The 27,630-nt window shown below is 44.9% G+C and overlaps 1 protein-coding gene across 2 annotated transcripts in view; it reads right to left on the bottom strand.

The window, feature by feature from the left end:
- The window catches only part of CGNL1 (cingulin like 1), a 174,135-nt gene extending 147,653 nt beyond the window's left edge, over positions 1-26,482 (bottom strand). For both annotated transcript variants that reach the window (XM_047766265.1, XM_047766264.1), the window contains exon 1: positions 26,378-26,482. The gene's annotated coding sequence lies outside the window, so the exon portion shown is untranslated. The remainder of the gene's footprint in view (positions 1-26,377) is intronic.
- Between the last annotated feature and the right edge of the window lie 1,148 nt (positions 26,483-27,630).

The raw sequence follows: 27,630 nt of genomic DNA on the forward strand, positions 1-27,630 counted from the left end.
GGTCTGCCTCTGGCCCTGCTCTCACTGGGCGCACAATGGGGTGGGCCATCCAAGTCCCCCTTGGTCAATGAAAGCTGTCTTGAAATAAAACTCCTTGGCCTCAGTTAAGGGTTAATTCACTTCCCAAGTTCTGCTTTTTGTTTTATGGGGTTTTTTTTTTGTTTTTTTTTAACCTATTTCTTTGAAAGGAACTTCACTTTTGAGGGAGAGAGTTTTTTTAAACACACTCTCATTAGGCCATACTTGCAAAAAAATATATGTATCATTTTCTTAGCAGCAAAGTTTCGGCCTAAATTCTTCCAGGAAACCAACATGTTGTACTGGGCCCCAAAGAGGGGTGTGTCGGCCTGGCCGACAGAGCTCAGCATGAGTCAGGGGCAGGTTGGTCTGGCCAAGACCACCTCTGAGGCTGCCACTGAGAAGGCAGACCCCCTTGTCAATAGCTGGCAATCAAGGCTCCCTAACATTTGCTTTCAAAAGACTCTCCTGACATCAAATTCCTGGCAGGCACTGTGGAAAGTACTGCCTCCAAATGATAGCACAAGACTCCCGGTGGTCTTTTCTGACATCACTCAAACCACCACTTCCAGTTTCTTGAGTAGATTCAGAAAAGTGCCCAGCCCTTCAATTTTCATTTGAAATAATGGATGCATGCAGTTAGAATCTCAAAGACCCACTCCCTTATCAAAACATTTGAGCCTATAGCCCTAAAGCCCTACACTGGGAAAACCTTCCTGGTGGCTGGGATAGGAAAACCAAGACCTCTATGAGTAATTTAATCCAGGCAGGAAGGGCAGAGGTCAGAGGAGCTGGAGCCTTTAAACGCTCCACCTCAATGCCATTGGGCATTTAACTTTGTCAGACACTTAACAGAGCACCCACTATGTGCAAGTCACCTTCAAGATTGTGTGAAGGACATACTGTGAGGCCTTCAAACAACAGGAGTAGCAGTACTTTGGGTTTGGCTGCTTAAAATGGGAAATCCAAAGTAACTTTGGCTTAAACAGTAAGAAAGAAATATGGAGGTAAGCTGTCCATGGGTAGTATCATGGCTCCATGGTCATCAGGGATCCAGGCTCCTCCTTTCTTCGTGCTTCACTTACCTAGAGCATGGCTGCCATTATCACAGTTACCTCATGATCCAAGGTAGCTGCTGGATTTCAGCCATTGTGTCCATGTTCCAAGTAATAGGTAAGACAGAGAAAAGCAAAAGGGATGCATTGTCTGCACAAATTGTCCCTGGAACCTTCCCATAAGCCCCACACATAACAGTTTACCTTTCACTGACTAAAGCTTAAGTCACTAGCCCATATCCAGGTGAAAAAGAGCAGGGAAATAAGAGTCTTTTAGCTTGGCACATTACTATACCCTAAAAAGAAGTCAGGCTTTTGGTTATTGAGGAAGAAGGGTAGACTATATACTGGGTTTAAAATTAGCAGAATGCATAAAAAGAGAATTTGAAAATGAGCCAATGTGGAACTCTACTAAGTTTTCAAGAGTAGACAGTAGAAAAAAAGAAAAGGCATTGAGGGATGTAGACTCAAGTGACATTACACTTCCAGGAACCTAATAACTTTTATTAAGTTGAAGGTGTTTTGAACAAGTGAAAAAAAAAAAAAAGAAGAAGAAAGAAAAGAAAACAAGTTTCTAAAACAATCCACCTCTGATTTGAACATATTTCATGAAACTCTGCGGCTAGTAAGGAAATGTCTTAGACATTCTAGAACTGGGGCTCCATCAGAATCACTTGGGAACCTTTTTCAAACACAAATTCCTGAGATCTGCTTTTGGAAATTCTTTTTTTTTTTTTTCTTTTTTCTTTTGTCTTTTGTTGTTGTTGTTGTTGCTATTTCTTGGGCCGCTCCCTCGGCATATGGAGGTTCCCAGGCTAGGGGTTGAATCAGAGCTGTAGCCACTGGCCTACGCCAGAGCCACAGCAATGCGGGATCCCAGCCGCGTCTGCGACCTACACCACAGCTCACGGCAACGCCGGACCCTTAACCCACTGAGCAAGGGCAGGGACCGAACCCACAACCTCATGGTTCCTAGTCGGATTCGTTAACCACTGCGCCACAACGGGAACTCCTGCTTTTGGAAATTCTGATAGATGGTTGAGAGATGAGGCCTAAAATTCTGTACACACACATACATATACACACACAAGCAGTTCAGGTAATTCCTCTGATAGGTAGTCTGGTTGTAAAACAGTGATTTCCTCCAAACGCTCATTTAAAATATGAGGGTACAATTTAAAACAGTTATGTGACTTATCCAGGGTCCCTATGAGTTGTTAAGCAGAACTAGGGCGAGAATCTAGGTCTCTCCACTCTTTATCCAGTCCTCTTTTTCCTGCAATCACTCCTCTGAGGAATTTGAATCTGGGCCTCCAGAACTCCAGAACACAATGAGACTGTCCAATCATCCTACAGAGGTCTTCGTTTTCAGGCTAGATCCAATCTCCACCTGAATTATAGTTAACTACCCACCAGCGAACATGGTCCCACCATCTGCCAAATCTTTACCCCTGCATCAGACCCAGCACCAGCAAAAAAGTATGCTTCTGGATGGTGCAATGCCCCCTCGGCGGGGGGGGGGGGGGGGGGGGGGGGCGGAAATCAAGGAGTGGTTTAAAATGAATACCTATGTACAACATGCATGCATGAATCTGTACCTACACATCTTTTTTTTTTTTTTTCAGGGCTGCACCCATGGCATAGGGAAGTTCCCAGACTAAGGGTCAAATTGGAGCTGCAGTTACCAGCCTATACCACAGCCACAGCAACACCAGGTCTGAGCTGTGTCTGTGACCTACACTGCTCTCAGCCACGATGGATCCTTAACCCACTGAGCAGGGCCAGGGATCGAACCCGAGTCCTCAAGGATACTAGTTGGGTTTGTTACCACTAAGCCACAATGGGAACTCCCTGCACCTATACATCTACATTGACAGCCCCCTTTTCTGAGATCTCAAGGACACTGGGGAGGGGGGCAAGCAGCATTAGCCGGGAATGAAGGACAGAGGCTGGAAACGAGCCACACTTGGGTCAGCATATGAACGCTAGTGCTTCCTGTGTTGAGATCTCCTGACCATAAGCAGGAGAAGCTGAGGTAGAGAAGCAGGGTCCACCACCAACTGGTAGGATTGAGACGGCCAAACTCTCATCTCTTCCACCCCTATCCCCCCACCAGCAAGGGGGCGGGGGCCTGAGTTCTGAGTGCCTGTGGCAGGACCAGGCTGTGGTCCTACCTCCCTGGCTTCCCTTGGTCCCTGCCCATTCCCATGCCGATCCCAGCAATTCTGTGAGCCTTACAACATCCTCATAGTACAGTCTCTCTGCTTGGATCTACCAGGGTTAGTTTCTACTGCTAAAAATTAAGACCCATGATGGATGGCCTCATGGAAATAGGGAGGGTTCCAATTCTCCAGAAGTCATCCATGTCAGGATAAGTGAATAACCTGAGACATGAGAAGGGATATGAATATTGAAAGAAGACCCTTGGGCCAGGATCGAACCTGTGGCAGGTTTGATCTTCACCTCCCTTCTCTGCCTCTGGTGAAAGACTAGCATTTCCCTCAGTGCCTTCTCGCTCTCCTATTCAATCCTCTCCTCCTCCTGACCTTGTTTGCCTTGCCTCTTGACAGAACTGAATCTGCTTCTCCTCTTTCTTGCCTCTTACACCCCAGAAATAAAGGTCTTTCTTTCGACTAAAAACTGAAACTTAGGAGTTCCCGTTGTGGCTCAGCAGTAACAAACCCAACTAGTATCCATGAGGATGTGGGCTCGATCCTGGCCTTGCTCAGTGGGTTAAGGATCCAGTGTTACTGAGAGCTGTGGTATAGGTCATAGACATGGCCCTGATCTGGTGTGGCTGTGGCTGTGGCCAGCAGCTACAGCTCCAATTGGACCCCCAGCCTAGGAAATTCCACATGCCGTGGGCGCGGCCTTAAAAAGAGAAAAAAAAATATGTATCTGAAACTCAAAAATCTCTCATCCGGCACTTTCCCAATCTGTGCTTTGCAGAAACAGCCTTCCTAAGGGTGGGAAGAAACAAAAGTACACACTGGTACACTTATGGCGGACAAGAGCAAATTTTAATGTATACACCATCTGATCTAGCAATTCCACTTCTAGACATTAACCCTAAACAGAACAATTACACAGACATACTTCTAAGTGTATAAATTTATGCATACAAAGTATTTATAACACAAATGGGAAACCATTAAAAAAACTGAAGACAACCTACAGAATGGGAGAAAAATCTTTGCAAATGAAGCAACCGACAAGGGATTAATTACCAAAATATACAAACATATCATGCAGCTTTATATCAAAAAAACAAACAACCCAAGCAAAAAAATGGGCAGAAGATCGAAATAGACATTTCTCCAAAGAAGACAGACAGATGGCCAAAAAACACATGAAAAGATGCTCAACATCACTATTAGAGAAATGCAAATAAAAACTATAATGAGGTATCACCTCACACCAGTTAGAATGGCCATCATCAAAAAGTCTACAAATAATAAATGCTGAAGAGGATATGGAAAAAAGGGAACCCTCCTACACTGTTGGTAGGAATGTAAATTGGTGTAACCACTACGGAGAATAGTATGAAGGTTTCTTTAACAACTAAATATAGAACTCCATACGATCCAGCAATCCCACGCCTAGGCATACATCCAGGAAAACCATAATTCAAAAAGATACATATTCACCCCAGTGTTCACTGCAGCATTATTTACCATAGATGAGGAAGCAACTTAAATGTCCATCAACAGAGGAAATGAATAAAAAATATGTAGTTCACATGTACAATGGAATATTAGCCATAAAAAAACTAAATAATACCATTTGCAGCAACATGAATTGATCTAGAGATTCTCACACTAAGTGACGTAAGTCAGACAAATACCAAATGCTATCATTTACATGTAGAATCTAAAAAAATGATACAAAAGGACTTATTTATAAAACAGAAACTCACAGATTTCAAAAGCAATCTGATGGTTACCACAGGGGAAACCATAGGGAGTCAGGAAGGGAATTGGGAGAATGGGAATAACATATACACACGACAGCATAATCATCTTATAGATGATTAACAAGAACCTATTACATAGCTCAGGGAAATCTACTCAATAGTTTGTAATAACCTATATGGGAATAAAAGCTGTACATATATATGTATAATTGAGTAACTCTCCTGTACACATGAAACTAATACAATGTTGTAAGTCAACTATACTCCAATAAAATATTTTTTAAAACTAAGTTCTACACACACCCAAAACTAACTTAAGAGAACTTTACCCTTGGGCAGCAATGCTCTATACAAAGATACTCTCTGCCCTTAAGAGAAAGCCAAGAGATCTCTATTGATTGTCATGAACATACAGAGTAAATGCAGGATTGTAGCACTGGGAATTTCTTGTGTCATTTTTTTCTATTTTCCCCCTTAAGGATTTTTTACTGGCAACAAAAATCAGCCCTGGGTCTTTAGGAGATTAAGTATAGCTTCAAGGAACAAGGTTCTACTTTTCTTTTTTCTTTTTTTTTTGTTTTGTCTTTTTAGGGCTGCACCTGCGGCATATGGAGGTTGCCAGGCCAGGGGTCGAATCGGAGCTATAGTTGCCAGCCTACATGACAGCCACAGCAATTCAGAATACGAGCCACATCCACGACCTACACCACAGCTCACAGCAACGCCAGATCCTTAACCCACTGAGTGAGGCTACAGATTGAACCTCTGTCCTCATGGACACTAGTCAGACTCATTTCTGCTCAGCCACGATGGGAACTCCGAGGTTCTACTTTTCAAAAAACTATCCAACCAGCATTTCAGCCAGTCATGCAAATTATTCAAATATAGACTATAATTAGGATTCTGAGATTAGATTCCATGTTCAACAGCAACAAACAGTTGGATTTGGTACATTTGAAGAAAACAGATAAATTGGTAAAAACATGAAGACTATGCACAAAATAAGTATTCTCCATTCCAAGCGTTGTTCTCTGTGGGCTAATGTTCAAGTGAGTTGAAACAATAGAGGTTTGTGTACCTTCAAAACTGGGCAAACAACCTGCCAGTTTAATTAACTTCAATTTACACCACAACACGAGCCCAGTATTACAGCGTGCTCGGTTACCAGGTGTGAAATAACACTTATTTCCCAACACACTGTACAATACATGGCGGGCAGGTGGGCTGCACTTTCTCACAGGGCTCAAGTCTATCTGGAAGCCAAGAGCACTTCCCACTTGCCAGCGCCACAGTGCTCCAGGCATGGCAGGTGCACAATAAATGCTGCCTTCCTTTCCCCTTTCCTTCTTCCTCCAAGTAGAATAGAAAAATGGCAGTATGATGCCCACTTACAAAACCACTAAGACTATTCCTGGGCCTTCCACTCATTGCTTTCCTATTTTACTATATAGGTACCCCAAACACCCCCTTTAATAGGATCTTACTTGCAACTCCAATTTTGTGTTCAGCATACATGCATATATGCAGTGGAACAAACAGGAAATACACCCATTACAGCTGTCTATCTTGATGGTAGAACTGAAAATAGTTTTGAATTTTCATCTTATACTTTGCTATATTTTCCACATGTTTTACAGTAAGCATCTGCTTGGTCAAAACTGAGTTTGGGAGTTCTTGCTGTGCCTCAGCAGTAATGAACCCAACTAGTATCCGTGAGGATGCGGGTTCGATCCCTGGCCTCATACAGTGGATTAAGGATCCAGCGTTGCTGTACCTGTGGTGTAGGCTGGCAGCTGTAGCTATGACTGGACCCCTAGCCTGGGAACTTCCATATGCCACACATACAGCCCTAGAAAGCAAAAAGACAAACAAACAAACAAAAAACTGAGTTTGATACAACAAAGTTCCACTGATCATTCTGGTACACTCACCAGAATAACTAAAATGAAGATGACACACAATTCCAAATGTTGACACTGGAGCCAATGACATTCACTCTCTGCTAGATGGGAGTGTTACCTGGTACAACCACTTTAATGTTGTTTCACAGTACTGATATATGAAGACCCAGCAATTCCACTCCTAGATATACCCCCAAAGAACCTACATACATATACAGGAATGTAACACTAGCAATAACAGCCAAGAGTTACAAACAACTCAAAAGCCATCAATATCTGATAAACCAATTATTGAAGCATAGTCAGATAATGAAAACTTAGCAATGTATTTAGCAATGAGAAAAAAAATAAATTCCTACTACATGCAAATCCATCAATGAATTTCAGACATACTGTTGAATAAAAAACTGACACTAAAGAGTACACACTTTAAGAATCCAATTCCAGGGAGTTCTTGCTGTGGCTCAGCAGAAATGAACCTGACTAGTATCCGTGGGGATGTGGGTTTGATCCCTGGCCTCACTGAGTGGGTTGGGAATCCAGCATTGCCATGAGCTATGGTGTAGGTCGCAGACGAGGCTTGGATCCCATGTTGCTGTGGCTGTGGTGTAGGCTGGCAGCTGTAGCCTGGGAACTTCCATATGCCTCGAGTGCGTCCCTGAAAAGCAAAAAAAAAAAAAAAAAAATATATATATATATATAATATATATATATGTGTATATATATATATCATATATAAAAATATATATGATTCCATTTTAATGAAGTTCAAGAACAGTCCAAATTTACCACTGGTGAGAGAAACTAGAGAGTAGTGTTCTTTGTTGAAGAACAACGACTGGGAGGAAGCGTGAGAAAACTTCTGGAAGATAGTGTACATTTTTTATTTCTGTGCTTTTCTACTTTAACATCAACCACAACAAAAACTGGGTTCGCACCATAGCTCTATTGACTTGGGCAAATTCCTTAACCTCTCTAATCTTCAGTTTCTACATCTGAAGAAATGAGAATTAAATTAGGTGATGCATACAGTATGTTAAACACAGTGCCCAGCATAAAGCTTTAACACAATACCTAACAACAGTGGTAGGACAAACATCTCCGAGGTTTTACTACTATTCCCAGGCTTTGCTCTAAACCCTACATTCATAATCACTCTGATATCTCTCCCAGTTCCTGTTCTTATCTACTACTCAAGGCCAGATGTACAGGCTGTGACCTAGGCATTCAGAAGTCGTCTGTGTAAAACACAAATCACAGCATTTATTCCAGAGAGAAGGAGGAATCACTAGTTATGCTGCTGCTGAAGTTCCAAAGAAAGGAAACTGGCAGTAGTCAGGATTGATCACAGACTACTGGAGAGAAAAATGGCTTTAGCTTCTGAAAGCTGTAGCTGCTTTCTGCAAGAGGAGAAAGACTATTTTATTCCAATGGAATAATTCATTTTAAATTGAAGAGTCATTTGGGAACTGAAAGAGCTCATCTTTCTTCCCTAAAGAAAGAGAGGAGACAAGTAACTCTGTTAGAAGATTTTCATGTTGACTGGCTAAATTTACTGTCCTTTAATATATTTCAGATTTACAACTAAAACAATTTTTAAAGTATATGCCTGCTGTGTAAAGCAACTTAAAACGAGGGTCATGAAGCAAGAGACTCAGATTATAGCAGACTGTCTTAGTTAAATGAAACACTATAAACACTGAGAATACTCTCCAATTTAGAAGATGAACCAAGATTAGGAATGACTCACATCTCACAAATTTTTTACTTTAATTAATTTCCAATTTGCTTTCAACTAAGGAAAGACTGCCTGGGTCCGAACCCAGTCCCACCACTTACTAGCTGTATCACCTTGGACAAGTTATTTAATCTCTCTGTGCCTCAGTTTCCTCGACTGCAAAATGGGATAATATAATAAGGTTATTATAAGGCCTAAATGAGTTAATAAACATTAAGTGCATGAAGGAGTACCAAGCACTATTGAGTGCTATGAAAGGGTGACTATCACTAATTTTTATATTTTCAGATACAGACACAGAATTCACCTAAAATGATAAAAGGTTATCAGATTTTACAGATATATGATAGACTGTCTAAAAACCAGAGGAAGCTCTGTACTAAGATTATGTCAAGTAAACATGAATATTTGTGGTTTGTATGTATACACACACACACGCAAACCAACCCTCCCTTCCTCCCTCCCCTCTCTCATAAGTAATGTCAATCACTCTGGAACATAATCCCAACCAAAGTGTCAAATATTATGCTTCTTCCAAATATTTCTAAGGAGCCATTTAAAAAACACGCATTGGGAGTTCCCTTGTGGTGCAGCGGGTTAAGGGTCTGGCATTGTCCTACAGTGGTTCATGTCGCTGCTGTGGTGTGGGTTCGATCCCTGGCACAGCCAAAAATAAATAAATAAGTAAACATTTAAAATAAAAAGTACACACTGAAAAGGCACATTTGCTTTCTGTATTTCAAAAGCATGCTGGAAACTTTCCATGGCACATTTGAGCAGCACAGTGGATGGTGTTCAAACATGGACTCCTTTCAACCTGCAGCCTCACTAAAATTTTACATTTTCCTTTAATTGTGAGCACAAAAAGCTTTTCATTTTGTTCCAAAGGAAATGATCTTACCATAGCTCAACGATATCATCATTGTCTGAATAGAGTGGGCATCCGGTGGCCATTACAGAAGGGCTAAAAGCTAAAACCCAAGGGTATAAAAGTTAAAAGCAACTCAGTGGAAATGTCAGTTATAACATTTTCTCTTTGTTTTACAAGAATCAAACTCAGCGAGAAAGAACCCTCAAGCAAGGGAATGAGAATATCAGCACAACAGAATGGTAGCACTCCACTCCCCCTCCAATAAAAAGGCTTTTCAAAACCCATAAGCCTCTGCTTTTCTATGTGGAAGAGAACTGTGCTCGAAATGATTACTACATATAATTCTTCCATTTCACCAAGAGGCACATTCACACTTTTCTACCAACTGGCCAGTCAGATCCAAAATCCCTATCTCACTACTATTATCTGTGTTTTTTCCCTATTATCAGAGTGACATAATTAAGACAGCAATTTTCCAATTTATTAGTCCAGGGTATCAAAAACCTTATTTTGCGTAAAAAGTTAACTGCTCATTCTGTACTTCACAGACTTTAAGACACCCAGATAACTCTCCACTGAAGCCACACCTATAAACACAGCCAAAATATGACGGGAGTTCCTGTCTGCTCAATCCTTTGGTGTAAACACCTTATTCAGCTTTATTATCCACAACTTGGCACAGCAGTCTTCAGTATGAGATGGATGATGAGTAGAAAGTTGCATACTCAGGTTCTTAGCAATGAATTAGATTCTGGAAGTGCAAGGAAAAAGTAGATAATAGCAGACATATTTCATTTGCAGAATAAAATTTCCAGCAGAATCTACTTTCTTGCTGATTTGAGCTGCTTGGTTGAATTTTGGTCCTTCATAAAATTGCTTTGGGTCTTGATTGAAACATTTATTCATTCTGCAAATGTGTATTTGACTCTACTATGTGTAAGACACTGCCTCAGGTGCCAAGGGAGATAAAAAATGATCTTTTTTCACTCCTGGACTTTTTTCTTTCCACAAGTTCCCTCCACACGGATTACACACAAATGGCACTCACCTCACAATCACATTTCTGATAATGCCTTTGTTAGGGCCTTATTTCCTCTCAGTAAGCCCCTGTGCATACCAAGAACACAGCTATCATTTTCTTTATTATTATAAAGGTAATATACATAGTGGTTTTTATAAAATTCAATCAAGGAGGGCTTGAAATGAAAAAGAAAATTTCCCTCCCAACCACACTACGAATCCCACAGCCCAGAAATAAGCAGGTTTCAGGAGGCTTTTTCCAGAAATATACATTTCCAATCAAGAATTAAGACTTTTTTAAGGAGTTCCCATCGTGGCTCAGTGGAAATGAATCTGACTAGTATCCATGAGGACGCAAGTTTGATCCCTGGCCTTGGTCAGTGGGTTAAGGATCCAGCGTTGCCATAGTGTAGGGTAGGTCACAGGCATGGCTGTAGTGTAGGTCACAGGCGTGGCTCAGATGTTGCATGGCTGTGGCTGTGGTGTAGGCCAGCAGCTACAGCTCTAATTTGACCCCTAGCCCAGAAACCTTCATATGCCATGGGTACAGCCCTAAAAAGACAAAAAAAAAGACTTTTTAAAAACAGTAATGAGATCTTAGTATACTAACTTTTATTTTAAGCACGGTACAAAAGTCTATTTTATGAGTTTTTATCAGTACTTACAAATTTGACTAATGCCATAATACTTATATCTTAGTTTATTTAACCAGTCCCCTTGAAAAGTATTTAGGCTATTTCTAGTGTTATGCTATTATAATGCTGCAATAAATTTTCTTCTCTCAGCCCACTTTCACAGGTATATTTATGAGATAAATTCCTAACTGTGACAGGGCTGAGTCATAGTACAGACAGTTTAAGTTTTGAAAGATAATGCTGTGTCTGGTACCAGTGGCTTCCTACTCACAGCAACTGCCCCTCTCCCTGGGGCCAGCAAAGCTCCAGTTTTGTCCCCTCTCCTCCAGTGCCCACATGGAGCCCAAGATTGGTCTAAGCAAGCTATGGGAGCCCCATCTCTCTATGCCAGTCATTGGCTGAGAGGTGGGCATCTGACCCAGTTTTGCCAATGTGGCACACAAGTTCTGCAAGGGGCTTCCAGCAAAGGTTTTCTCTGCTTTCCTCGTTTCCTGCCTCTGGACAGCCCACAGCACCGTGTATGAGGATGTGGTAGTTGAAGCAGCTATAGCCACAGTGGGACCATAAGGGGCCAAACTTGAGGACAAATGTCAGACACTGATGCTGGCAAAGAGGGAACATATCTGGGTCTTCCATTAATTAACCCCAAACTGCCCTAACTTTGAACTTTCTTGTTTACGTGAGATAGTAAATGTCCTTACCATCTAAATCACTTTTATTTGGGTTTTGTCTACTTAGGTGCTGGTGAAAGTATTCCCACTGCCAAACCATTCTCCAAAAAGAAGTCTACTGGATTTATAATCCCCCCACCCGCAAGACCAATAGGAGAGTGTCCCCTCAGAGCCTTGGCTTCACAGGGTTCTAGTCCTCATCTATTTTTAGTGCATTTTCTGTTAATAGCCAGAGTCTTTTCTTTCTTGGATAGCCTAGAAGCTCTTTCCCCCAAAAAAGGACACACTGCAAAAAGGTAACACAAAGGGAGACCAATATTTCATTCTGCTCCCTCTGAGGCAGTGCAAGGTTCACCTGGCTACTTAGGAAAGTAGACACTGTCACTGCAAGGCCAGGACATTATCCAAAATGCCTTAGAGCCGGGCACAACTCTCTGCTGGGCTGCGACAGTCACCAGGGTGTGGAAGGAGAGCCCAGACTGGAAACTGGACGACCTAGTTCGAATCTGCAACTTATGAGCTGGCTGGTGAAGTCACCCAACCTTCTGAAGCCTGTTTCTTTTCTTTTCTTTTCTTTTCTTTTTTTTGTCTTTTTGCTATTTCTTGGGCCGCTCCTGCGGCATATGGAGGTTCCCAGGCTAGGGGTTGAATCGGAGCTGCAGCCACCGGCCTACGCCAGAGCCACAGCAACACTGGATCCGAGCCGCGTCTGCAGCCTACACCACAGCTCACGGCAATGCCAGATCCTTAACCCACTGAGCAAGGGCAGGGACTGATCCCGCAACCTCATGGTTCCTAGTCAGATTTGTTAACCACTGCACCACGACGGGAACTCCTAAAGCCTGTTTCTTTTAATGTCAAAGAAGGCCTCCTGAAACACAAGTCCAGGGTCCTTATAAAGATGAGGACAGGATGCATGAAGGCCCTTGGATAAACTGTCACAGACTATTAGAGGTGGGAGGTCGGCTGACTCCTGCAGACCTATGCTGAGAGGTGGCCAGGCCAAGGGTAAGCTGAGACCTGGCCTCCGTGGATACTCTGGCCCTCTCCACTCTACCTGTCACTCTTGCCACCACAGTGGGCAGCCTATTAGGTCGGACTGCTGACCAGGAGCATCACTTCTGCTCTACCACAAGAAAGCAGACCTCCCAGGAGCACTGTCACAGCAAATGAATATCAAGTGACATTCAGTGGAGTCAGCACGTACCAGGCGAATTTACAGCTAAGACCGAGGCCTGGGCTGGTATCTGGACAAAAAAGATATCCAGCTGGCCTAGTTAGCGAGCCCCCAAAAGACTGGTTTGGCCTATACTTTTCTCTTCCCTCTCATTCATTCTGGACCACCACGGTGGATTCAATCACCATTTCCTGCATTCTACTCCCCTGCGATGGAGTTGTGTTCCGTCCCCTTCTTTGCCATGTGGCTTTGCAATACCTCCAATGAGAATGGCCACAGTATACTTCCCCACCACAAGGATGTTGGGCTTGGCCACGGGATTTGTGTTACCAATGGTTATGCCCTGAAATCTGCCACAGATGAGATGTCCTAGGTAACCATTGCCCGTTCAGCCTACAGCCCAGAATAAGCACACGTGGAGGGCACCTGAAGCCAAACAGAAACCTGGAATCTAGCCCGGCCCAGCCAAGGCCAGCTTAGGTCAACCAATCAATACTCAACCAATAGATGACCTGGTAGAAAAATAAATGCTTATAGTAATTTTTGCAGTGGTAAGACACTGAGATCAAGGGATTGTTTTTTATGCAGCAACATTATGTAGCAAAACCTAATACAACAAATAAATGGTCAATATAATGGTAAGTTTGCCTGGCACATAGTAGACATGCAGTAATAAAATATCTGTGCTTATTTTAAGGAGATTTTAATTCATCCATCATTCATACATATAAACTCCGATACACATTAGGCCCATAGGAACCAGAGCACAATGAACACAAAAATACTAATTTCTCTAAGTATCTTTTTGGTCTAGCAAAACCCCCAAGCTTCCTAAATTCTACTGGGTGAGAGGGGTCACTGTTGACAAAGCTTCTATTCACTTCATTCATTCATTTATTGTCCTGGGTTTAATCACGGCAGGGATGAAATTCAGCATCTGTGCCCTGTGCTTTCAGTTCCCAGGCTAGGGGTCCAATCGGAGCTACAGCTGCCAGCCTACACCACAGCAACGCAGGATTCAAGCCGCATCTATGACCTACACCACAGCTCACAGCAATGCCAGATCCTTAAACCACCAAGCGAGGCCAGGGATCAAACCTGCAAACTCATGGTTCCTAGTCGGATTCGTTAACCACTGCGCCAAGACGGGAACTCCAAGAATTTGAACTCTTTTTAATGAATCCCTTTGTCCTATTAATCTTCATTTATTCACTTCACATACATTTACTGAGCACCTGTGATACTCTAGGCTTTTGATGGGGATCTGAGCTAGAAAACAGCTCACACAACTCCTAGTCCCAAACCCTGGCTGTGCAGGTGCACCAATGACCACAAATTATTTAAAAATATAGTCAATAGCCACAAGGAATATTGGGAAAAACTCCAATGTCGTCTTCTAATTTTACTTTATAAAGACTTACATTTCACTTGCAAAGGTGACAATTACACATCCCTCTCCTTTCATCAAGGACAATAGAGAAGATGGTTTGAAGTATGTTTTTTTGTTTTTGTTTTTTGGGTTTTTTTGTCTTTTTAGGGGCACATCTGCAGCATATGGAGGTTTCCAGGCTAGGGGTCGAATCGGACCTGTGGCCACTGGCCACAACCACGCTAGATCCAAGCCACGTCTGTGCCCTACACCCCAGCTCACAGCAACACCAGATCCTTAACCCAGTGAGCAAGGCCAGGGATCGAAACTGCATCCTCAGAGATGCTAGTGAGATTCGTTTCCACTGAGCCACAATGGGAACTCCTGAAGCACGGTCCTTCTTACACTCACATCCACACACAGAGAGTTGTGGCAGACTTAGACATTTAATGACCTGTGGCATGAAGTCTTTTCAAAGGTCTTTGGGAAATCTAAATAAATTACATCCACTGGCTTGCCTTTCTTCCCACATTTATTTTCTCCCTCAGAGATCTTAATAGATTCATCAAGCATGATTTCCCCATCTACAAGTTTTCTTTAAGGGTCCAGTGATCTCACCCTCTCCCATGGACAGCACAGACCTGCCAGGCAGGGAACTGAATTAGCTCTGAAAATAGGAAGCATTCCTCCATTCTAACAGGGGGCTCACGGAAGCGAAGCGTCAGAATAATAAGATCATACATGTATACACCTCCCCACACAGACACTATTCTAAGCACGCCATATAGATTAATTCATTTAAACCCAGAGGCAGGATTTGGACCCAGGCAGTCCAGGGCCAGTGTCCAGGCTCATCACCACCAGGCCCTACAGGCTCTCTGCAAATCCCAGCCTGTGCCAGACTCTGGGCTTCCCCACCCTCCTGTCCTGGGCCAGCTTGATGAGGATCCCCAGGAAAGCTGCACAAGGGGAAGGCCATGCTAAAGTGGCCTTTATTTCAGGACACCGCTTTTCCCTGGACACTCCTTGTGATAAACCCTAGCATTTCCCATGAAAGAACCTTGTAAGCTCCCTAAAGCTGCCAATATCCTGCTTCCTCTTGGCAGGGCCTACTCACCTCTAGATCTGGACCAAAAAGCAGAGCCTCCTCAGCTCTAAGGGCCCATGGCTCTTAACCCAAGAAATCTCAGAATCCTTGCTGAGAGCTCTGTCTTTTCCTGAAAGACTGAGCATCTCAGGGCCCTGAGCTGCTCTCCTAAACTCTTAAGTCTCTTCTTACTGAAGTCCCCACTTTGTTACTAAGCTCAGAATTGAGGGGTGGGGGGTGGGGGTGACACACTGTCTCCTTTCAGTCTAGCCTCTCTCCAGGAGCTAGCTTTACATCTCTATGAAGCTTCAGGCTTCTCTGAATCTTCTCCCCAGGGGTGGCCAAAGGGCGGGAGGCAGCTGGGTGAGAATAGAGTCCAGATTGTCTGAGTCAATGACAAGCTACAAATCTGGCCCAGGCTTCCACCTGGAAATCTAAAGCAAAGGATATGATTAAAGGCACAAGTTAAGGAGCCCTCACTCCACAGCTCCTCATTTAGAAGCCCGCAGCAGCGTTAAATGTAAACACTTCCCAAGAAAGCTTTAAAACAGAGGGAGGTTTTTATTAGACGACTTAATTGAGGGCCACTTCTCCTGTGGAAAGCTTTCAAACAGAGGAATAAAAGGGCCTGGTGGGTGTTTTCCAGACACTTGTTTTTTAAACCTGCCAGGCTGTCCTGAGGAAATGAAGCTGGTGTGTGTGCTCCTTCTGCTAACTCTTCAGCAGAAATATCTAATGAGACCTAACCCCCACCTCCCACTACCCCTCACCGCCTGCTGGCACCAAGAACCCATTGTGACAGCCTCATTCCAACACTCCCAGCAAGGGTCACAGATGAGAAAAGTAGAAAAAACTAAGGCTGGCCAAAAAGGACCCAAACAAATGAAAAAGGACATTCTCGAACTTGCAAACAGGACATGACGTGGGAGAACAGACCTGGCAAAACTACAAAGACACCAGGTAAAAAGAACGAAGGGCTGATGGGTATCACAATGCATGGATGGACCTTGAAAACATGATGCTAAGTGAAAGACGCCAGACCAAAAGGCCACGAGGGAGTTCCTGTAAATGGGACAGCAGAAATGAATCCGACTAGTATCCACGAGGATGTGGGTTCGATTCCTGGCATCGCTCCGGCGTGACTGTGAGCTGCAGTGTAGGTCCCAGATGCAGCTCGGATGCCGCATTGCTATAGCTATTGGCTGTGGCTACAGCCAGCAGCTATTAGCTTCAATTCAACTCCTAGCCTGGGAATTTCCACATGCTGAGGATGCAACCCTAAAAAGCAAAAAAAAAAAAAAAAAAAAAAGCCACCTGTTGTATGATGCCATTTATATAAAAGAACCAGATAGGGAAATCCAGGGAGCCAGAAAGGAGACAGGTGGTCCAGGCCTGGAGGGGAGGGAGGAACGTGAAATGACAGCTTACTGGATGAAGCGTTTCCTCTGGGATGATGAAAAAGTCCTGGAATTAGATGGCGGTGATGTCTGCACAATGCTGGGAATGTACTTAATGCCACTGCACTTAATTACACTTTAAATTGACTAAAATGGTCGATTTTACCTGGTGTGTATCTTACCACAGTCTTACCACATCTTACTAGTAACACCTCATCTATGGCGCTAAGCTTCCCATGGGCACTATGTACATCTTAAAGACAGATCACTTCTCCCCGTACCTGTCCTCAGGTGGGTGCTGTTATCATTAGCCTCAGCTTACTGGTGAGGAAACCACAGTACAAGAAGGTCAAGGAACCTGCCCAGGGTCAATTAGCAAACAGGAGAAGAACGAAAGGAACCCAGAGGTGACCAGGCAGCTCTCAGCCACAGGCACTCAGAATCATGCTCTGCTGCAGGAATGTTTTCTGGGCCTACTTTACCACTTTGCCTGCAACGTGGATATTCCTTGCCTGTTGAGCCCTAATCCCTTTTTAGTGGCATTTCTTGAGTGACCACTATCTCCCCTTTCACAGAGAGGAAAAGCAAGCCTCCTGAGGTCGATAGCTGACGTCAGGCCACACAGTGGCTGCAGGAGCCCGACTTCTCCTCCAAGGCCCCACACTGCTGTTTTCTTGAAGATCCAGGTTTAACAACCCTGAGATGTTAAGGGATTTTTTTTTTTTAAATCTTATGTTATTTATATGTAAATCTATATGTATTATTTATATGTAAATAGGTGCACGCAATTACAAACGAAGGAGCACTTAATGGAGAGGAAGCTCTTCCCACACTTCAGGGGCACTGTGGCATAACCCAGAAGCACCAATAAAAGGTTAAATTCCATTCTCTCCACCCCACTTAAGAAAGCTGAGCTCTTTGTCACTGGCCAATAACTCCCTTTCATGAGACCTGTTAAAAAACACAACCACAACCACTGTTAGAGGTGCCACCTTGCCAGGGCTCTCAGTCTCAGATTACTGACTTTGGGGGGCTGCCCTGTGTCTTGCAGGGTGTTTAGCAGCATCCTTGGGCTCCACCCACTAGCTACCACCAGCTCCCCTAGTTATGACAACCAAGAGGTCTTCAGACACTGGCAAGCATTCCCCAGCAGGGAGGCCCCCATAATGTCAAAGAGATGTAGCCCTAACAGCTCTATGAGGTAAGAGTGACATGCCCATTTCCCCGATGAGGAAACAATCCCCAAATGGATGAGGAACCAGCCCAGACCACCACACTCCTTGTGATGAGCAAATGTGGCCTCTAACTCAAACAGGCGAGATCCCCATGCTCTCACCCTACAACGTCAAGACGGAATGAGAAAACAAGAGACTGATTTACCTTCCACCAGCTCACTTACTTAAATGTTAAACTGCGCTTGCCCAGGGCAGATGGCCAATGGGCTAGAACCCTGCTGGGGTTTGATCCTCAACTCCAAGAAAAACAGCGCTCTGCTGGCAAGAACAGTCCCAACAATGCCTGGAAATCTGAAGGGCCTCCTTGACTCACAAAATAACCTGTGAGCGGGGGGCAGGCATGCTCCTTGAATAATAAATGCTTGAAGCACAAACACACACAACATATCACTGACCATGAAAGTCTGAGATACATGTTTTCAGACATGCTTTTTTCAAGAATTCCTCCTGACTGGAATTCCCATTGTGGCTCAGCAGTAACACACCCGACTGGTATGCATGAGGACAAGGGTTTGATCCTTGACCCCTCTCGGTGGGTTAAGAATACAGTTTTGCTGTGGCTGTGGTGTAGGCTGGCAGATGCAGGTAAGATTGGACCTCTAGCCTGGGAACTTCCATATGCTGCAGGTGCAGCCCCAAAACGACAAAAAAAAAAAAATCCTCCTGATTATGATGATTATGATGATGAAGAGATTCCCCCTACACTCTCACCCTTTTGAGTGTTCATATGCTTTTCTGTTTAGAAACCACTGTGGCTGCTAGTAAGACAGACATGAAATTCAGGAGGTCACATTTTGTAGTTCCTGTCGTGGCTCAGTAGTAACAAATCCTACTAGCATCCATGAGGATATGGGTTTGATCCCTAGTCTTGCTCAGTGGATTAAGGATCTGACATTGCCATGAGCAGTGGTACAGGTCACAGATGCAGCTCAGATCTGGCGTTGCTATTGCTATGACACAGGCTGGCAGCGACAGCTCCAAACCAACCCCTAGCCTGGGAACTTCCATATGTCTCAGTTGCAGCCCTAAAAAGATTTTTAAAAAAAGATGTCACCTTTCAAAGGGCTGACCGACTTCTGCCCTTCCTCCCAGAAAACTTTACTGAGTATCTATTTTCTGCTAGACTCAAGGACGTGAGATTAGTCAAAATATTCCTCCTCTTTACTGGTTTTCAGGGGGTTCTTCTGTCATTAGCAAAGGGCACTGATGGGGATCTAATTGCTGAGATAAAGGCACATGTAAGCAGTCAATGATTTGTGAAGAAATGAATGAGTGGGTGCATCAAAGGCATGAATGAAGAGCCCATGCAGTAACCAGGGTTCAGGGCCCAGAGAGGCACAGCTCAGGGCCAGATGAGTTTGAACCCTGGATCTGATCACTTGGGAGCCACAGAGCTGTGACAAGTGACATATTTTCTTAAAGCCTTCTTTCCTGCACCTGTAAAATGGGTTTAAGACTCCATAGAGCTGCTATGTTAAACTCTCTCAGACAGGACTAGAGTGAAGTGCTCTAGGAACATTTGCTATTTCTACGAGAATCACTGATTTGGGGAGGACTCTTGGGAAATCTGGTGACCCTCTGCCTCTTCTGTACCCCATCCAGGAAGTTGGACTCACTGCAGGTACCCAAACCATAGGGAGAGGTGGTCATGCCCTGAGCAGACCAGACCTGAGGCACCAGCCTACTAGTGGTTCTAATCCCCCGCCCCCCACTTCCCTACTTCCTCTAACCTTATGCCCCACCTCACCCCTCAAAAAGGTGACTCAGGGTAGCGCAGACAGTTAGGGCTGAGCTGGGCTGACTGCATGTGGAACAAAGGTGCTCAAGCCCCAAACCTGAAACTCACAAGTGAAAAAAAAAATCTTAAATTTGGTAAACTTCAGCCAGCAGTCCCTTAGCAAACTCCTCTCTCTTATCTCTCCCTCCATTCTTTCTCTATCAGTACCTCTCCAACTCCTAAAGCTTTCACTGTAATCACCACTCTCAGTAAACTTTCCAGGTTTTTGATATTTGATTAGGGCAAGGAGAGGGGCTAATCAACTTTTCAGCTGCTGCTGTGTAATTCTGAGTAAGTCACTGTTTCTAATAAGGAGGATAAAAATCTCAGAGGAAAAAAAAAAAAGGTAGAGAAGCAAATCTTTTTTTTGTTTGTTTTTTAAGCTACCTGTAACACAGCTACAACACAGCTCAAGGATATGGATTAGTTCCTAGGATATACGTAAGGCCCTTTTCATGACTTCGAAAACCGGCCATTTCTTTTTCGTTTGTGACAAAATCACAAGAGGGCAGCTGTTACAGCGGCTCAAACTCTGGGCTGGAATCCCCAAACTCCCGCTCAGTACCAACTTCAAGACCTCACCAGGTTCCTCAACTGGCAAATGGGACCAACAGCACTGACCACTGACGCCACAGGACCCCTGGGAGGCGTCTTAGTCGCAGGGTGTCCTGCCCAGATTGGACTCCAATTTGCAAGGGAAAACAGTGCCAGTTTCACATGCAATAAAATGCAGGGCTGGAGAGCCAGGGGGAGACAGAGGTAAAATTTGAATTATTGAAGCTAAGACTAGAAAATCTAGATCATCTTGCCTCAATCCTATAGCAAAGAGATAAACAAGAGGGAAAGATTATTAATAATAAAAGGGCTTTAGATACAAGAAAACTACAAAGTAGTGGGCCTCCACATCCCCTACCTAAGGGAAGCAGAAAGCCTTGGGATTGGGCAGCAGGGGACCAAACCCATCCTATGAAACAAGACGCTGCCAGGCAGGCTGCTGAAATCGCCCATGACGAATGCCCTGTGCGCTAATCCCAAATACTAACTCCATGACGACCCTCCACCGAGTCCCCTGGAAACGTTCCCCGGGGCTGACCCTTCTTAGGGTGAAACGCAGAGCCAGAGCCCATTGTACTAATGGACACACATGGAGTAACCCTGTTTTCAACTCACCTTTACTAATTACAGGTCCGCACGGCTCTAAACCCTAACCCTTCTTATGTGCAATTTTAAGAGCTTGTGGTAATTACAATGCAGCGACCTTTTGTTTTTGTCAGGAGCACCACGTAAATAGGAGTTGAACGTGCACGGCTTCGTTTTGCTCCAGAATGTTTAACACTGCATTTTGCTTTTCATCTCTTACCCAACAACCAATTATCTCCAAAAATTCAGGGGTTTGCAGGGTTTGAAGAAATGTGGAGATAACTTCTCTCTATCCTAGGATTTGGGATCCATTCGGAGCCTTCCTCAACAGCCAAATCTACCCTCTCCATAAAAAAAGCCAGAAAAAATAGGATTTCATAAAATCTCCCTGGGGATGACAAGCCTGCAGTGATCTTCAGTCTAATATTACACATCATCTAGTAGAAGCAAACAGTAAATCAATCCAGACCGACGGGAACTGTGATGTCAGAAAAACAAGGCACAGGAAACACAATTTCTCAATCAGCTCTGCTTCAGAGGCGCACGGAGCAGTGGAAAGGCCTTACCTTTGAATTCAGGCCTCCCAAGCACTCACAACATCAGACTGCCCTTCCTTCTCATCGCCTGCCCAAGATCCAGCACCTCTTTGGGCTTCAGTTTCCTAACCTGTAAAATGAGGCCGCTGCCACCTGCCTCTCAGGAATGTTTGAGTTTTTGAGCAATGGAGGACAAGGCCCCGCTTGCCACCCAACACGTGCGAGGTGGACAATCAACAAACAGAACTGCAGTGACTACTTCTGCAGGCCAGCTGTTTGGAAACCACCTTCCCAAAGCAACGTCAAGTCCAGTTTTCTGTACGTCCAAGGAAAGCTGAGCTAAAGGGACAATAGGATGATAAATAATGAAGTCCACACACTGACTGGAGCCACAGACAAAACCAAACCACTTGCTCTCAAAAGTGCTACAGTGGCCGTACTCCCCTTCCAGCTCTGTTGCACAGGAGAGGTAGCCACCACTCACGAAGCTTCTGCTGCCAGTTGCCAACATGCCAAAAACAGATCCAGGCACATTCTCTGCCAGCTGCCCAGCCGCAGGTCATTTCCCTGCACTGCTAGCTTAAGTACCCCTGAAGCAAATCACTCTTGCCAGAATCCTGTCTCCTCTTTCCTCACTCTCTGCCTTCCCCAGATATGATCTGTGTGCAAACTCTTTCCTCTCCTCCATCAGCAAAGTAACTGAAATCAGTTATTCAAAACTTGACATAGGGATTCAATAAAAGATTTTAAACCCTAGTAATGCTTTCCCTGGGCCTGCCGTGCCCATGAATTGACAAGTTATCCACCTAACCAGGTGACAAGTGCCAGGTGCAACCTGGGACCCCCCACCCCCAGTTCTTCATGCTCACCGTGAGTGTAAGAGCTCCCAACTTACTAGAACACCAATTTACATCTCAAGCTCCATAACTCAGAGACTGCACCCTGTTTACCAAGAACTCAGTGAGCCATCCAGAGCTCTGCCAGGAGTGGGGTCTTTACAAGAACTAAATGTGTTAAATGAGTGAATAAAGAAATGAAACACCAGGAGTTCTCATCGTCGTGGACACAGTGGTTAACAAATCCAACTAGGAACCATGAGGTTTCGGGTTTGATCCCCAGCCTCGCTCAGTGGGTTAAGGATCTGGCATTACCGTGAGCTGTGGTGAAGATCGCAGACGCGACTCAGATCTGGCATTGCTGTGGCTCTGGTGTAGGCCCACAGCTGTAGTTCTGATTCGATCCCTAGCCTGGGAACCTCCATATGCCACGGGTGTGGCTCTAAAAAGCAAAAAAAAAAAAAGAGAAAGAGAGAAAGAAATGAAACAACAAAACTTTGGCATGAATTTAAGATGATGCACTCTCCCTCCCAGGGATCCTGGTTTGGGGGACAAGGGATAGTGCCCAAAAAAGAAAGGGCAAGTGGGGTTGGACTGGGGTGTTTGACTGAAAGCTCCACTAAGCTTCCCCTACAGGAAAGTCAACCCCGGTACTATTCCCATCAACCCACCCCCTTTTTTTTTCTTTTCCACTTTCAGGGCTTTCATGCCATAACTTGTTTCTTGATAAAAGCAATGTCATGTGATAGAATAAAGTAAGCACTCGGTCACTCAGGGAAAATTATCCAATTTTACAATTCCCCTTGAACTTTGTTCTTCTCCTCTAATGCCTCTCAGCCATTTCACTGCCCTTCAGTGCCAGGATCACAGGAGGGAAAGAAAGGAAAAGCACAAAATCAGCCGTGTTGTTTTTAAAAAGGTCAATGGCATCTCTTGGATAAATATGTTGCAGGTAGGGAAAGGGCGTTAAGGAGGCCATTAAACTCTTTAACTCCTCCCACACCCCATCAGTACAAGCAAATTAACTGTCCCCACTCGAAGGGGAAAAGAAAGAGAAGCCAGCAGGGCAGTCTAAACACAAACCCAAGATCTCTCCTCTGAACGCTGCACCATTTCTCTACAGGAAGAAGCCCCTCTCTAAGTCCTCCTTCACTTACTTTCTTCTAATCACTTTAGAATATCAAAGCGGCTACTCTGAAGAGAAATGTTTAAATAAATCGATTTTAGTCCATATTTACATTGGTTTTTTTTCCCCCAGAATGTACCATTATGTTGACAGTTTAACTACTGCTGTTCAGGTACAACTTTTCAGGCACTAAAAGTTCAACAGCATCCTCAAATTAACATTTTCCCCCCAAATGGTGACAAGATTAGCAAGTTCACAAACCAGTCAACAGCATGGCTTCATTTTGTTGGCCTGGTCCAAAAAAACTCAACGTAGGAAAACACTTTCCATATGGTCTTTTCCCTCCAAAGGTTGAGGATTGGGGTCAGGGGCCACCCTGTGAGACCATGCACTCCACATAACCTCCACTCTCCAGCCCAGGCAATTGAGACTGCTGCCCTGGTGGCCTCACTTCCAGCAACGGAATACAGTGAGAGGGGCAGGGCAAAAAAAGAGAGAAAAACCAACAGGGGAAAAACTCTACAATTTTGTATTTTTCAAAATGAGTGTTCTTTTGATTCGCATTAGAAACTAGAAATGAACGCAAACATTCCTCCACCTCTGGAGGGCACTCTTGAAAGTATGTCACCCCACTACTAATAAAAATGCAATACAGAGGACCAACACCTAAGAAAAAAACAAAATCTACTAGTTTGTGGCCAGACAGCATACAGGTGGGAATCTAATACAAACATCATTCTTAGGTACCATGGTCAATTAACCAAGACCCCAGGAGACTGCCACAATAGCAAGGACACACTGAAAATGCAGTTCAAGAAGACATGTGATCAAATTCAGTCAATGTACATATATGTTCAATTTTTCCTTAGTACTATTTCCCTTTTTTTTTTTTTAAATGGCTGCGCCTGCGGCTTATGGAAGTTCCCAGGTTAGGGATTAAATCCCAGCCACAGCTGCAACCTATGCCACAGCTGTCCCAACACTGCTTTTTTTTTTTTTTTTTTTGCTTTCTAGGGACACACCCACAGCATATGAAAGTTCCCAAGCTAGGGATTGAATCAGAGCTGTAGCTACCAGCCTATACCACAGCAACATCAGATCAGAGCCACGTATGCAACCTACACCACAGCTCATGGCAATGCTAGATCCTTAATCCACTGAGTGAGGCCAGGGATGGAACCTGAGTCCTTATGGAAGCTAATCAAATTCATTTCCGCTAAGCCACAATGGGAACTCCAATGCTAGATTCTTTAATCCACTGCACCAGCAGGGGTTCAAACCCATACCTGTATAGTGACCTGAGTCAGTACAGTCAGATACTTAATCCACTACACCACAGCAAGAACTCTTCCCTATCTTTTTTAAGATTATCTGGCAAATGGTAAAGGTCTCACCTCAGATGTGTCATGCTATAGGCACCAATTCCCCAGATGTTATTCTATTATTATTCAATAAGAAATAAACACTGTGTTACATATGCTGGGCTTAATCACACATCAGGAATAAGCCCAATCTACACAATGAAATTTAACACACATAGTGACACCACATCAACCACAAAAACTTAAGGATCTTGCCAGCTTGAGTTCTTAAAATAAATACACATTTATGCAGAATAATTATTTGTGCCAGAGGATCTCCAAAAGGTGATGGATTCCTAAACCAGTTTTCCTCCTTTTAATCTGAAATCCTTTCCAAAGAGGACAAACAAAATGTCGCTTAATTTTCCCTAAACAGGGCAACCCTGTATTATAACCTTGAACCTTGCAGGGACTTCTTGATTCTAATTCCTACACTCCCACACCCTTGGCAGAAAGTACACTAGCAATATTTTGTGTAAACCGAAAAACAGAAGCCAAGGAAACTCCCGAAAAAGGCACCATCTGCAGCTTAAAGTTGGAAAGCACCAACCCACAGGTTCTTCAGGTAAAGAGGTGAATTACAGAGGGCAAATCTCTAGTAGTTCAGAAAATGGCTGTGGGAAGCAAAAATCACCACACATTAGAATCACCTGGCTTTTGAAAAGTCCATTGTCCAGGCTGTGCCCCCGACCAACTGAATCAGGATCTCTAGATGTGGGGCCCAGGCATCAATAATCCTTAAAACTCTCCAGATGTGCAGCCAAGTTTGAGAACCAATACCCCAATGATTAATTACCAAGGTGTTGTGAGCAAAGCTAGAAAAACACTGCAGCTTTAGGATGAAAGGGTATACACCGAGTAAATATACAAAGTTTAAAAAAAAAAAAAAAAAAACCCTGTGTAACTCCTACATGACAGCCAAGCACCTGCATAGAGGCCAAGCAGTGATGCAACTTGGAAAAGTCCCTTGGAGAGCTAGGATATGTGCTGTACGTGAGGCAGGGGCTTTCAGGACGACCTGCCTGGAGAGGGAGAGAGGGACGCCCACCCGCCTTTTCTTTTCAAAGGGTGGTCGGGACCAGCATGCCCAGAAATTAAGTAAAACAGGGTCGGACAGGAATTGAAGTACTCTTTTGGGTCCAGGAGGAACCCTGGCTCACTCTCAGCTGTCACTCGAGCCCGAGGGTCGAGACAGGGGTGCAAAGGCTGCCAATCCCTCTTCAGTACAAGGCGTTCCTGGAGCCCTTTCCTCGCCCCCGGCCTGGACGCGGGCCCCGGGGCACCCGACCACCAGATATGCCTTTCTTCCCGCAGCGCGCGGGCGGGAGTCAGGAAGGTACCTTCCAGCCCCAGGACCCGCGCGCTGGGCGGCGAGCGCTGCGCAGCACCGGGCTCCGACGGCAAACGCCGCGCACCTGGTGGAGCCCGAGTCCTCTGGGTCCCGCTGCCTAAGCAGACACTTCGGCCCGCGTCCCCCGGCTCAGGAGCTCCGCGGCCGCCCCCGGCTCACTTACCGTCGCCGCCGCCAGTCGGGTCCAGCTCCCGCCGCAGCCAGCGGAGTCCAGCCCGAGTGCAGGGGGCCAAGGCGCCGCCGGGAGGCCGGGCGAGCCGGGGCCCCGCCCCGCCTGCTCTCGAGGAGGAGGGGCCGGGACCAAGCGAACACCGCCCGGGCCAGGGAACTCGGCGCCCCCACCCCCTCCCGGGCCCGCTCGCCCAGCCAGCTCCACCCGCGCCGCGGGCCCTCGCCGCACTCCCGCGTCCTCTGGCGCCGCCCGGCCCTCTGGACGCGTCTCCTCGCACCCAGACACCGCCCGTAAACTGCATGGCCGGGACCGCGCCCGCCCCGCTCCAGCACTTTCACCCCACCCGGCCTCATACTCCCCTCCAGCAACGCTTTGTCCTCATGCTTCCCCAAGACGTCTCCCAAACGCCTCTCCACCTCCACCTCTAAGCCAGAGCCGCGGTTGTTCCAAATGCCCGGTCTGCTGGAAGCCGTGCCTGGTTCACACACCCCCATTCGCCTTCTATCCCTTCCCTACGGCCCCTTTGCCCGTTTTCTCCCTACCTTCCAGGCAGGCTTTTCCTTCCCACCTGGTCAAAAACTGTAAGGCATAACTTTTCTCCTACAGCAAATCTGAGTATTTATTGAGCACCTACTAAGTCTAGAAATACGGGTGGGGAGGTTTAAGCTTACGGTTGCCACCTAAAATTAAACAGTAATGTCTTAAGGAGACAGGGAAGCGAGTTCCCAAGTTCACACAGCTGATTGTAGTAAGAGCTGTGGGATTAGAAGTCAGATTTTGCTATTTAGTTTAGGTATCTAGCTGAGATTCCGGGGGAAACTGCAGAATGCCACTGACCAGCTGTGGAAATTTGAGCAAAGAACGTTCCCTCATCTGGGAAATGAGGATACCCACCCCAACAGATTTCGAAGACTGCCTAAGAAAAGATATGGAAATGTCACACAACCTGTACTTAGTAAATGTTTGCTGACAAAAGGAATCAAATAGACACTTTAAAATTCAATAATTTTTTAAGAATATAAAAAGATTTAAGGAGTTCAGGTTGTGGCTCAGCAGGTTAAGAACCCAACCAGTATCTAGAAGGATGCGGGTTCAATCCCTAGCCTCGCTCGTTGGATTAAGATCCAGCATTGCTGCAAGCTGTGGCATAGGTCACAAACACGGCTTGGAACCCTCATTGCTGTGGCTGTGATGTAGGCCAGCAACTGCAGCTCTGATTGGACCCCTAGCATGGAACTTCAATA

This window comes from Phacochoerus africanus, chromosome 2 (genome assembly GCF_016906955.1).
Source record: "Phacochoerus africanus isolate WHEZ1 chromosome 2, ROS_Pafr_v1, whole genome shotgun sequence".
Lineage (NCBI taxonomy): Eukaryota > Metazoa > Chordata > Mammalia > Artiodactyla > Suidae > Phacochoerus > Phacochoerus africanus.